Raw genomic sequence first — 15,485 nt, 5'->3', positions numbered from 1 at the left:
CTCTATGTCCAGTAGAATGCCTAAAGGTCTATCTTCGTAGAACTTCAGACTTCAAGGGTGGTCAACTATTCAGGGGAGAAACATCAGGCTCAAATTTATCTCTGAATCAACTCAGAGCGAAAATCACATATTTTATTCGCAGAGCGGATCCTGACAGTACACCCGCAGGTCACGATCCGAGGAAAGTTGCCTCATCCCTAAATTTCTTTAATTGTATGGATTTTGAACATCTCCGTTCATACTCGGGCTGGAAGTCTTCCAGAGTGTTCTTTCGCCACTATGCGAAGCAAGTAGAGGAACTAAAGAGATCTGTGGTAGCAGTGGGTCGTGTAGTTAACCCTACTGTTTAACTCTGCGAGGAACAGTGGTCTTAATTGGGACGATTAAGTCCAGGGTGAGTGTGTAGGTACATACTGTACTACAAACTAAATGAGGGCACCGAGTGCCCACATAGACTGTTCCTTTTTCAAAGGTGAACCTAACGCTAATGTGATTGATTTGTAATACAGACTTTTATGACTTGATACCTCGGTATCTTAAAAAAGTGGCATTTAATGTTTTTTCTTTCAGATAAACAAGTTCTGTTTACTATCATACTTATACTTAAAGTTTTGGGTTATCCTCTTTTATATATATATATATATATATATATATATATATATATATATATATATATATATATATATATATATATATATATATATATATATAATTGTTGTTAACCTGTCTATTTATTGTCTGTCAATAAACTTGTTCTTGAGAACCTTGCGTCTCTTTCACCTGTGTCAATTTATTGGTATAATTGAGCATTTATTCTATGTACCTTATCTGGGATAATTCTAATAGAATTGTTCTGTTATGCAAGCTATGTTGCATTGGTTTATGTAGTCCCCTAATGGGAGGACTCCGTCCCATAAAGGGACGAGGGCGGTTTTATTAGTTTCTTCCTATGCGGATATAAACCTTTGTCCAATACAAGTATTGTGCGGATTACTGGTCAATATATATTGACGCAGTGGTTCTTTACAAACTATGCTTTACTTAATATAGGGCGAGACCACTATATTAGCTTGCCTGGTATTCATACATAGGTATATGTACTCTTCGAGACTTTTCCAGAGTCTAGTAGGACTCTTCCCTGTAGGGGGCAGGAAGCTCTAACATAGTTTATAGTTAGTTGAAAAGATGTATAACGGTAACATCTTAGGTCTCTAGGTCTAGTCGACCGGGGAAAAATTACCTCCGGGGAGTACGGCACGTTCTGAGAATCCACAGATACAGTAATGCTCTGGTATACTTCCATCAGGACGACATGGCTATGAGCCCAAAAAACGGATTATGAGTGAAGCGAAAAATCTATTTTTGGGTGAGATGGCCATGTCGTCCTGATGGACCCGCCCTTGCCTTTCTAAGAAAGGGCTGTAGGACCCCTCCCTACATACAGTATCTGTAGCACCTCGTGTACGCTACAAAGAATACAGATGGCGCCAGGATTGGCGCCAGGCACGCATACGAATCGGATGATAGGGAACCTTGGGAGCGGCTCCCCCTTTTTCCTTTCCCGAATTCGTTTCTTGCCAATCGCCTCCTACGAGACGAAATCTCTGTCCAGGATGCAGATTGCCATGTGGCGTGTCAAGAATACGTCCTCTGATATGTCGCGATATCCCTTTCACGAGGGATACTCGCTCCAGGAGTTAGAATTCTGGTACCTTAAGGTAAATTCTCTGGGAATATCGCCGTAGTTGTAATATACCCTAGGAAGCTACCCTATAGGAACTTCCATCAGGACGACATGGCCATCTCACCCAAAAATAGATTTTTCGCTTCGCTCAAAATCCGTTATATATATATATATATATATATATATATATATATATATATATATATATATATATATATATATATGTATATATATATATGTGTGTGTGTGTGTAACTAAATATATATATTGTATATATATATATATATATATATATATATATATATATATATATATATATATATATATATATATATATATTTATATCACTAACTATATATACATATCATTATCACCATCAGCCATTATTAGTCCACTGCAGAACATAGGCATCAGAAATGTCCATCCACTTGCGTCTGCTATGGTCTTTCTATGCCAGTCCACATCCGCAAACTTTAATAGTTCCTCAATCCATCGTATTCTCTTCCTTCCCCTGCTTCTTTTGCCATCACTAGGGACCCATTTTGTTATTCTTAATGGCAATCTATTATCTGGTATTCTCATTATATGTTCTGCCTATTAAAATATCCTCTACTTTATTTTGCTCTCGTATCCATGTTGCTCTTTTTCGGTTTTTTGGTGTTATTACAATCAGTATTCTTTCCATAGCTCTCTGAGTTTTAACTAGCTCACCTTCTAAGGATTTAGTACGGATCCAAAGTTCTGATGGATAAGTTAAAACTGGTTAGACTATCTCATTTAATACTTATCTTTTTAGAGAAAGTGGCATCTTAATTTTCACAATCTCATGTTTTTCAAAAGCTCTCTATACTATGCTTATCCTTCTTTTAATTTCAGTCTTGTGTCCTAGGGAAATACTTACTGTCTGTCCTAAGTACGTCTATTCATTAAAAATTTCTAAAAGTTCGTCCATAACTCTCATTTGTTGTCTCTCTGCTTTTTCAAAGATCATAATTCTACTTTTATTCATATTAATTTTCAGTCTTACACTTCTGCTTTCTTTATTCAAGTATTTTATCATCTTTTAAACAAACACACAAACACACAGGCACACACACACATGTATATATATATATATATATATATATATATATATATATATATATATATATATAGATAGATAGATAGATAGATAGATAGATAGATAGATAGATAGATAGATAGATAGATAGATAACTAAATAGATAAATAGATAGATTGATAGCGATCGGTGGCCAAGAACTAACCTTCTCTCTCTCTCTCTCTCTCTCTCTCTCTCTCTCTCTCTCTCTCTCTCTCTCTCTCTCTCTCTGTGTGTGTGTGTGTGTATCTGCCTATTTCTGTTTCTCTTTTACTAGCTTTTAGTGACCCTTCCCATCAAGTAATTTCTTTTTACACCCTGAAGACCCTTTTTCCTTATAAAAGTTATTATTGAAGTTATCTTTGTTCCCAGCTTGTCATTTTATTCTGGATGTTCATTTAAAATACGTATCCAGCTATTGTTGCTAAAAATAACAGTAACTTTATTCTATAGGAAATTATTAGATACAAATATAAATACTATAATAATAGTCATTTTTCATTTATGAACTGTTACAACCAATTAATTATCAATTCATTATAACTTATTAAGCGAAAGTAGAATTTTTTCCTTGAGTATATCACCTTTATTATATTTATATCTTTTTTTTAATAACCTCTTTATTTCATAACTGGGATATGGTTAGTTAAAAGCAAGACATTTAATCTTTGTTATACAAAACATCTAAGAAAAAATACAAATTCTCGTTGCTATGATACAAATTTCCCTCTCTCAGTGTTATACCTCTAGGGTATGATATCTTTACCCAAGTGGAAAAATCTCTAGGAAATAAATTCGCTCCAGGAATCGGAATAATTTGCATGAATTTACTGCTGTCGCAAATTGAATGGTATTGGCAAGGGCGTTTGCAGCAAATTTCACTCTTCAACTTATAGCAATGAGATATGTGAGTCTGACTACCCTGAATTTATATATTATGATATTCCTAAAAAATCCTCAGGAACTTTTTTGAGCATTACCAGTGATGAAAATTCTTATGCTTACTTGTATTTTAGTTGCTTTAATACAATAAAATCAACCATAGAGCAGCGTTTGTTATTTATGTTGATTTCAATATTTTAGTTCCTTTTCTGAGTGTAGAGACCTTAACTAGGTGAAATAGATTGCGTATCGACATGACCAGCAAAGATGTGCTAGTCAGGGCCATCCATACTAGGTTGGTTTGCTCTGAGTGATCAGACAAAACCCTCCCACCATCACCAATCCGCACTGGCCAGCATGGTGAAGAAAACTGGCCAAACCCCAGGCATGAATTAGCATGTCTAAGGCCTTTGTCTTGCAGTGGACTAAAACCGGCTTCTGTTGTTATTTCTATTGTTGTTGTCAATGTTTAGGTACCATAGATTATCTGGTCAGAGATTCCTCATCTTCAGATACTTCTTCATCTTTGTCTGCATCTTTTCCCACTTTTATGTGGGGTCGATGTTTCTGGCCAGCATTCTCCATCTACCTCTGTCCCACACTTCATCATCGGTTAATCCCTTTGATCGAAGGTTTTGGCTAATTTTCCATGGCCGAATGCCTTTCCTGCCGCCAACCCTCCCCATTTACCGGGCTTGGGACCGGCACCAAGTTGAGGCTGGCTTGCCCCTCTTCAGATAATCATCCATTGAATATCAAATCCACACATATATGTCTTGTTACGTTTAGCATTAGTTGATGATGGATGTTTTAACCAATGGTAGAACTAATGTTCAGTGGAGTATCTAAACATTACTCAATACTGACAAAATGATAATTCTATATAAAATGGTATATCTATATATATATATATATATATATATATATATATATATATATATATATATATATATATATATATATACATATATATTTATATATATATACATACATATATATATATATATATATATATATATATATATATATATATATATACTGTTTACATATATATATATATATATATATATATATATATATATATATATATATATATATATATATATATACTGTATATATATATATATACATATATATATATATATATATATATATATATATATTTTTTTTTTTTTTTTTTTTTTTGAGAAAGTCATGATGGAGATTTAGTTTCCTTTTATGCTTAAAACAGATCTACTTTATTTTACAATGCTAAATAGTTCTCTGGTAATTTTGGTCTTTTTCCTTCTGTGTTCCTGAGCATAAAATTCCTTGTTTTCTTAAAGAGGCAAATAAAGTAGTAAATAATAAGATGATATCTATGGAACTCTGCTGCAGAAATCAGTTGTACAAGATATAAATACATTACAAAAAACAGTAAACCTTTAGGAGACACTTTGTAACTTTTTTGTGCATTAAAATGGTTCTATCTGTCCACTCAAGCATTTCACAGCATCATTTCTCTTGGCCTTTACCTTTTACTTAATGAAAGAGAAAGTATAACTTTCCAAAACACTATTTAAGACTAGTATTCTTTATTTGCAGACTTCGTGTTAGAACAGAATATCTAAATGATGAGATAATACTTATAAAATAATGTAACAAATGAATATAATTCATTATTCACGAAATATTAAAAGTATTATCGTAATTTTACCTCATTTGATCTTCTCTGCAAAGCTGCAGGGATGATACCTACTCATAATGAGGAACTCTTCCAATTTATCTGACACGAGTTTTACTGAACGCTCAATTGGGCAATTTGTATTCTTCACAAAAAGTTTGTCTTGCAATTATCATATGGAGACTGGACCTCCCCTCTCTTGCTCCTTCTACTTACTGCTCATTGTGTCTTTAATCAACAGACATTAGTTTGTTAGAGAAAAGTATTCTGAAAGCCAATTGAAGGATCATCTACGGTAAAGTAGCGTTGTAGATGTTTTAATAATAAAAAAAATATATGTTTTGTTAAGAAAATCATAGAAAAGAAGAATATAATAATAAAAATACAATGTTACTAGTAAGTACCGCGAAACATCTTTCCCGAAAAAAATACGAGATCTCTAATAGGGGTAAAATATTGAATAATTTATATACCCCAATGTTGTTTTTATTTAAACGATTATGTGTTTATGAATTAATACTATTATAATTAAGTCATATATGTCTTCTTGTTTTCTTGTGTTACCGTTTTGTATTTCATAGACTTTTGCATCTATGATGAGAAAGCGCCAATACAGATAATTAACCATTGATCGAGTCTAAATGCAAGATTCTATGGTTTTGTTTATAGGTGACACTAGACAATCCGCATTTCTCGTGAGATATTAATTGTTTGTAAGTTTAGAATTAATAAGATTTTTGGCTAGATATGTGTAAAAACACATGCCCACACACACACGCACACACACACACACACACACACACACACACATATATATATATATATATATATATATATATATATATATATATATATATATATATACATATATATATATAAATTTATATATAAATATATATATATATATATATATATATATATATATGTATATATACATATATAAATATATATATATATATATATATATATATATATATATATATATATATATATATATATAGATTTATATGTACATTCACACACATCTCCACTGTATAATAAAGAGCTAGTGTATAGCTATGAGATATATATATATATATATATATATATATATATATATATATATATATATATATATATATATATATATATATATATACATGTATATATATATACATGTATATATATATATATATATATATATATATATATATATATATATATATATACATATATATATATATATATATATATATATATATATATATATATATATATATATATAATAAATATAGATATTATATACATACATATCAATATACATAATCAAAAAATACGATTTTTTCCTCAACCATATCAAGAACCAAAGAAATGTAAGGCATTGTGAAGTTAATAGATATAATTGGAAGTTATCCCCAGTCATTGAAGGAGTGATCTAATGCATTTCAACCTCGTAAAGGATCCTTTTTTCTAGAGCATCAATGGAGAAGGAACTCCAGCGAACATCTGTGTGAATCTCCTTTCTGAAGTTTCCAAGAAGCGGAAATGTTCGTCTGGAAAGGTTTCACGATTGAGATTTTATGTTTTATTTTCTTTCTTCTTTCCAGTTGCTTAATGAATAGATTATTTTTTTTTTTTTTCATATTCTTACTCTTATTCATCGATTAGTCTTTTCTTAGTTCATTAATGGATATTTTGAGCTAGTAAATAGAAGATTTGTATAAAATATTCATCCCTTTTTATTCTACCCTTTCATCTATTTTCCTGAGAATATACATTGATAAAATCTGCTAGCCATTATCTTTTATCAATAACTGAACTTATCAGAACCTATTAAGATAGCATCAATAAATTGCATTTTCTCCTAAGAAACAATGTTACTTCTGAAAATATCTTTCATTAACTAGAATGTCATTAGTCACACAATTACATAAATATTCTTGCTTTTGAAAATCACTGCATCTGAACTGGTTACGTACTCCTTCTCAATAGAGAACTAATTTACTTCACTGATTTTGATATAACTCGCCGACTAGAAATAGATCTAACTGACCTGGCAGGTTACAGTCTCAAATCAGGTCAGTCAGTGGTTTTGCATCCGGGGTTGTGGTGGGATATTGGAATCATCCCTGCCTATAGTCGCCGCAGAGGATCTGGGCAAAATAAGCCCCACCCACCTGATGATGTCATAACCAATCATGTTGTCTTCAGCGTTAACAGCGGTCACAACACATTCCCTTAAAGTAATTATAAGTTATTATAGTTTGAAATTTGTAAGGGGATGTATTGTGACTGCTCCTAACATGGGAGTGATTGGCTATGACGTCATGGGGAGCGGCTTTCTTCCGCCTGGAGTCAATGTGGCGACTATAGTAATCTGCCTAACTAGGGATCGAGCCCCGCTCAAGCTCGTTAGTTTCTTGTAGTGTCTGCAACCATACTATCTTTGTGAGTTAACGAGCGGGGGTGTTTGGGGGAGGCTATAGGTCTAGTGCTGAGTCATCAGCAGCCATTGCATGACCCTCCCTGGTCCTAGCTTTGATGGAGAGGGGCTTGGGCGGTGATCATATGTATATATGGTTAGTCACTGGGGAATTGTCAATGTCTCTTGCTTTTGCCATTCGTCAAGGTTTAAAACCTTTAAATTATTAAATTTAAACAAAGTTGAAGTGAAGATTTTAGTACATAGTAGTATTGAAACCGGTAATTAGTAAATTTCTTAGGATATCAATAGTTCCATTTTGATGAACATCTTAATGAAAAGAGATATTATCATTATTATTATTATTATTATTATTATTATTATTATTATTACTATTATAAGCTAAGCTATAACCCAAATTTGAAAAGCAAGATGCTATAAGCCCAACAGCTCCAACAGGGAAAAGTACCCCAGTGAGAAAATTAAACAAGGAAATAAAAATCTACAAGAGAAGTAATAAACAATCAAAATAAAATACACTAAGAACAGTAATAACATTAAATTATATCTTTTATATATAAACTATACAAATTTAAAAAAACAGGAGAGAGAGAGAGAGAGAGAGAGAGAGAGAGAGAGAGAGAGAGAGAGAGAGAGAGAGAGAGAGAGAGAGAAATAATATAAAGCAGCGTGCCCGACTGTACCCTCAGGAAAGAGAATTCTAATCCAAGACAATGGAAGGCCATGTCACAGAGGCTATGGCACTACGCAAGACTAGAGAACAACAGCCTCACCTAGAAGAGATGCTTACCATACCTAAACAGTCTAACCTACCCTTACCAAGACGAAACTAGCCACTGAACATTTACATTGCAGTAATTAGTCCGGTTTTTAATCAGATATGGCACTTCAAGTTTTGTGTAGACGCTCAAAGCTTGTCTACCTCCATTTGTTTGAATTACGCCTGCCAGATAATGAGGCGACTAATGTCAAAACTACCATGTAGATCTCAAGCTACCATTATGAGAGTGGACTTCCCTTCTTCATCCCATTTAAGGTTATGGTCAGGTCCCCCTCTTACTTTGGTTTCCCCTTGCAACCCTGATGTGTATGGACAGTTATTAACTCTTATGTGCCGTCTTTAGTGACCTTCTAGCATCATCATCTCGGGTTTTTTTTTTCAGACATAAGAAACCCTATAAAGGACCAGAATCTCATCGAAAGGCTCTCCCAGTTAACGTTATCGCCAAAAGGTAGAATGAAAAAACGTCACCAAGACGAAAGCTCAAAGAAACTACTGCTGAACACTAAAGGATCACAAGATGGAAACTTAATAGGATATGTATCTGAACACGTGTGTTGGAAAAGGTAAGTGGGCACACTTCTGCATTTAGCTGAATAAATATCTATGCGCCTTTTATTCGCGTTTTTTTTTCTGGCTATGAACATTTGGTCGGGCATGCTAAAGCCTTTGTAGCCTACTAATGGCTATTACCAATTATGTTCAACTTTACTGTTTGCATTAAACCCTTAACCTACGGAATAACCATGTGTTTTATTTGTAGGACAACTAATTGTTTATTCTCGTTTACATTACATTTTGATTTTTTGGACTAACCCCTTGCTCATTGAATATCCATGTGTTTTAATTGTATCGAAATGGTAATTGATTTTAACTAAACCCCTTATACTATAAATCTCATATTAGAAATGTTATTAATAGTTTAAAATGAATCGTTAGGGAAAAAAACCCTGAAATTAATTATGAAAACTTTTGATGCTGTTTCATGGAATTATTTTGGTTTTATGCCTCAGAGAAAATCAAATTCTCCCTTTTTCAAGAATGGAACTGAAATTATGTTTCAACTAATCAAGAGATTCATGAAATAAACTAAAATATTTACATATACTATGTCTCAGACTATTTCGTTCCAAATGTTTTTTAGTTAAAAGAACTTTAAATCTCACATGGTTTCGTTGTGAACATAAGAAAATAAGTGTTTCTATCATTTTTATATTTGCTGCTGAAGTGAACAATCCTTATCTCATACTACAGCATATAGATTTTAGTATACCTTAACCCATATAATACTGCTATCCCCCGTGCTGTTGAGTTATTGTCTGTACTTGTAACTTTGTTCAATTCTCTCAATTGGAGTGTACTATCCTGTGCTAGGTGCAGCGCTGAACATTAAGGTGAGATTGGTAATGACAAAACCAATCTGTGAACTTTGGGGTGTAGTATCATCATCATCATTATTATTATTATTATTATTATTATTATTATTATTATTATTATTATTAATTGCTAAGCTACAATTCTAGTTGGAAAAGCAGAATGCTATAAGCCCAGGGTCCCCAACAGGGAAAATAGCCCAGTGAGGAAAGGAAACAAGGGAAAATAAAATATCTTAGGGATAGTAGCAAAATTAAATTAGATATTTCCTATATAAATTATAAATACTTTAACAAAACAAGAGGAAGAGAAATTAGATAGAATAGTGTGCCCGAGCGTACCCTCAAGTAGTGCTTGATAAACTATATCATTGTAATAGTCTGATCCAATCCCCTTACTGGTTAGGATCTGGATATCTGTTATAGGGAGATCTCCCCGGAATTTTTTTCCACACCTGGTTCTTTATTTTCACATGTACATTCCTCATATCCTGTTCGTAGTAATCTTTTTTTCTGAAATTTATGAGCATTAGCTGCTTCGCTGAGTCTAATTTCATAATCATGATGTCTTCTTCATCACCCTGCCTTTATATTGTACAGTTCTTTAGAATTCTTGGCTCTCAAATATATCCATCTTCTATTTTATGATATGAGCAAGAATCAGCCTCTTCCCGAAGCACTGTGAATTTTAGCTCTTTTGATATTTCTATTCTCCTCGTGAAATAAAAGCTAATAATGGCAGTATCTATTTTCAGTAGTAATTCTAGTGTGTTCTTTTCGTTGCAAAACATTCTTTGATGTCATTATACTTCTTAGAAATCCAAATTTATTTTAATTTTCATTATTTCGAATATTTTTGTATATTCTATCCATTCCTTAATATCTTCATTATTTTAATTTATTATACCAGTTTGAATAAAAGAGTTAGATAAAGATAAAATGCACGTAAAGAAGCTCAGTTTTAAAGATAACAATAGACCATAAACTTTGAAGAGAAATCTGGGATGATAGAAATAAGAAAATAGTAATACTGTAAATTCTTGTGTCAGAGAGAAAGACAGTAACTAAAATAACCAAATATGGATTGACCATCCAAAGTAATGAGCGAGTGGGCTGTTAGTGATTATTGAGAGGCGAGGTGGATGCAACTAACTTTATTTCCACATTTCACGGGTTTTAGCTCCGAATAAGGCCATCACATAAATTCAAACAAAATAATTCATGAACAGGCAGGCTTAAACAGGTGTTTATCAGTGCAAGAAGATATCAATATATAAACAAAGAAATACTCTTACAGTGTACGAGTGTGTGTGAAACACATGCGGTATATGGCTCCCCCCCTAAAAGAGACATACATGTGAAATGGGGCGCCCTGCTCTGAAGAGGCACACTGTAGGTGGGTCATCTTGCAGGAGATACGTAGGTTTAAGGCAACCAATGGACACCTAGTTAATTTAGAAAGCTTTCGTGGTTTCACGGATTACGAAGAAAGGGCCTGTGTAAGGGAGCCTTAGCAGTGGCTTGCTAGTGTCGTTGCGCAGGAAAACATGCGATGCCTTGTGCAAATTTGTCGGTATAAGTTGTTTCACTGGTGTCTTGTAAGTCTGGAGGCAGGGAGTAAATTTTCCAACAACTTGACGAAGATGTTGGAGATTGTCGGAGGAGGTTGTTGAAGAAACAAATTCAGCAGGGACGACCAACAGGTTGCCATACACCATTTCAGCTGCTTAGACATCCAGGGTGTCTTTAAGAATATTCTTTAGTCCCACGAGGACCCAGGAAAGCTGAGTAAACCAGTTGGAGTCATTTCATTGGGATACCAAAGCTGTTTTGAGCTGCAATGAAAACTTTCAGCTATTCCGTTGGCTGCAGGGTTGTACGGGGTTGTCTGATGTAGAGTGATGCCCAGAAGATTTGATGAAGATGTTCACAATCGAGAGGTGAAAGTGGTACCCATGTCAGAAATAATATCCTTAGGGCTGCCAAATCTCGTCATCCACCATGAGAGAAAAGCAGATGTACATGAGTCGAATGTTGCAGTTTGCATAGGGATGGCTTCAGGCCAAAGAGTGGAACGGTTAGTGACGGTAAACCGGTAACGATATCCTTGTGCATTTGTAGGGAACCTACTATGTCGACGTGAATGTGGGCAAAAGGACGTTGAGGCTGAGGAAAGGTAAACCACAACTGAAGCCGTGTGTCAATGTACTTTTGAAGTTTGGCATGAAGTATAGGCTCGGACCCAATCCTTAGCATCCTTAGTAATGCTGTACCAAATGAACTTCATCTTCAGTACCTGTGCAGTAGATTGGCGCGAGGTATGTGAAAGGCCATGAATGAAATCAAACACCTATCGGCATAATGGAGCAGGTATCCATAGTCATGGTCTACCAGTACTGACGTCACAGAGGAGGATGGCGTTGGATTTGTCAAGGGGGACGTTTTCCAATTGCAGGGATATATAGGATATCCTACATGCTTGGCAACCTGGATCTTTTCATTAGCCTTCTGCCATGGTGTTGTAATTCCATCCCAGGTGAATGGCAGCAACGGGATTAATTTTTCCAGGCCCATGTTTAAGGGTGCAATTGTATTCAGCCATAGCAGAGAGATGTTGGCATTGATGGCGGACCAGGATTCAGACTGTCGAGTGAAGGTGTGCACCAGAGGCATGTGGTCCAAATGAATGACAAAGGGCGTACCTTATAAGAATGGGCGAGCGTGACGTCCACCCAAATACACCCCAGCATTTTGCGGTCGAAGGTAGAGTAGCCGGATGCCACCATTGAGGCCATTGAGCAGGATGAGACATTGACCACTTGCTCAAGTATTGGACAAATAGCAACGTTACTGGCATCAGTGGAGAGAAGGAGAGGCTCATGTGGCACAGGGAAAGTGAGAGCAGCACTGGGCGATAGGGCATTCTTTGCATTGCAGAAGGCCGCTTCAGGTCTTGGCTTGCCCTTGAGGGGAGTGGCAGCAATGGGTAGCAGCAGCTGGTGATAATAGTTGATCATGCACAAGAATTCTTGCAGTGCTTAGACGGTCGAGGGCGTGGGGAAGTTCTCAACGACTGCTACATTCTCAGGGAGGGGATAGACTCATTCAGGAGTGATGCGGTGCCCTAAGAATGGTACGTCGTTGGCGGCAAAGGTGCATGTGTCATACCAGACTACAAGGCTTTTTTTATTGTAGGCGGTCAAGCACAATGCACAGGTGAGGGAGGTGTTCCTCTTTGGAGGATGGGAACATAAGTATGTTGTCCAACTAACATACGCAGAAAGGGAGGTCCCCTAAAATGCCATCCATGAAGCCTTTGAAAAGTGGGCCCAGCATTTCAAGGGCCAAAACAAGAGTAATTGAAGGTGTATGTACCAAAGAGGGTGGGGATGGTGGTCTTATGGATGTCTTCTGGGTTCATGGGCACCTAATTAGATCCTTTCGGGAGGTTGAGCATGGAGAAAACATTCGCTTTATGCAAGAAGGAAGTAAAGTTGGTGATGTTTGGGAGGAGATAGTGATGCTTTTAATCCTCACAAGGGCGTAAGGAGCTATCCTTCTTCAGGACGATGTGTAAGGGCGACGACCACGGGCTTAAGGCCTTTTGGCAAAGGCTCATTTCTTCCATTTTAGCAAAATTTCGTTTAGCTGCTGCTATACGATCCCTGTTGTCTTGATATGGTGATAAATACTGTGTTTTCCAGGAACCATGGGAGGAAGACTTCTGGGTACAACCTAAGTAGGTGGTTGTTGGCATTCGTAAGTTTGCTGATGTGGAGAGCGATGTCAGAGAGGGCAGGTTGATGAGGTGTCAATGAGTACGAGTATACGTAGACTAACCGTCGATGTGCAACATCAACCAGGAGGTGGAAATGGAGAGGAAATCCGCACCGAGGATTGGCAATAAGATGTCAGCAATGAGAAAACTTTAAATGATATTTGGCGCTCCCAAACGCTGACTTGAGGTTTTCATATCCATTGGTATGGGATCGCAGATCCATTGGCAACTACTAGGCGGATGTCAGCAGTCTTAGACAGACTATGTTGTGTCCTGGAGAGAGACTTTGGCAGAAGAGAACAGCAAGCACCAGCGTCTACCAAAATTCGTGCAGCCGTACCTGCCACAAGCGATGGGCTACTACACGTTTTTTGGCCACTGACAACCGTTCGCACATTTTTTTCGAAGTAGCCCCAAATATGGAGTGGTAGTAAAATAACTGCGGCTGATGAGCATCAGTAAGTGACTATAAAGGTCGTTGTTTGGGGCGTGAGTGAGTGGTAGGTGGTAGGCAGCTTTGTCGCCACTCCGGCACGTTCCGAGGTGGGCATCTGTGTCCTACTGCATTCACAACAGCTTGAGTCAATATTGAATACTTGTCCTTTTCGTCAGGGGTGGGGGTGTTGAAAAGGGTCTTAAAGATGGTGGAGTGGCTGTGCATAAGTCCATAATGATGTTGACTTCGGTCACCATGTCCTTCATGGGCGGAATATTGACACTGGGTATGGCAGCGCGCAGGTTCTAGTAAGTGTAGTACCCAAAGGGCACAAAATAGGTTCACCTCATGAGGTAAGCCGTCTGCGGTAGGTTACAGGTGAGTGATACTGGTCATTTCCCTGAAAGCGAGTGGAGCCTTTTGTTCCCCCAACAGTTGTTGAGAAAGCTGAAAAAGCTTAGCTGTACGGGTGACTGGTGATGGTAAGGACTGCTTCAGGAGGTATTTTTTGAGGGCATTGTACGGTATTGGGGTGTCCCCTTGCTCGCAAAGCCAGTCAATTAATAGAAGCCTCAATGAATTTGCGGCCAGCCTTTTTTTTATAAAGAAATAGACCAAAAACCAAGGTTGATTTTATACACATCTATCACAACTTAATCCAGTCAAGAATAAAATGAAGCAAACTGCCTAGGCAAAGGGGCTACTCAAAACAAGAGAGAATGATGTGAAATTATACCTTAGATAATAGGAAAGAAAAATGTTGATGGTATAAAGTAAAAAGATTACATCAGGATTAAATCTTTTGCAGAAGCTGATTTAGATATTTAAATGATCTGATCTCTTGAAGGTAGGTTCAAATTACTTTGAATATCCAAAACCCCAATAAAGACAACAAAGAAAAGTGTAAGCTAGATTCTGAGGGAGAAAATAGTAAATCTTTTAATCTGCGTAGAATATAACTTCTTTTGATATGCTCCAGACACCATATTTCACGGATTCAATGGTGCAACCAACAAAGGATGACTGACAGGCAGTGACAAAAGAGCTTCCAATATTTGAGTAATTATTGGGACAAATTATGCAACATAAGATGAATATGGGCAGACAAAGATAAGGTGATCAGATTTCTGAGACAAAATCCTGGGACATTTTCGTTTCAGAGATGTAAAATCCTCAAGAAATATGACATGTTTTGTCATTGAAAAACTAAAACGGGGACACTGCCCTTATCATTCATAAAGCAGCATTCAAATGTTTCTATTACCCCATTTCTCCTAAATTACAAAGGAACTGAATAAAAATTCAATTGATTAACACTGAGGTTTTTTTTTTCTTTGAGCAAAGTAGCTGAGACCAAGAACACTCAT

This window comes from Palaemon carinicauda, chromosome 7 (assembly GCF_036898095.1).
Source record: "Palaemon carinicauda isolate YSFRI2023 chromosome 7, ASM3689809v2, whole genome shotgun sequence".
Classification (NCBI taxonomy): Eukaryota; Metazoa; Arthropoda; class Malacostraca; order Decapoda; family Palaemonidae; genus Palaemon; species Palaemon carinicauda.
This window is presented reverse-complemented; position numbering follows the sequence as displayed.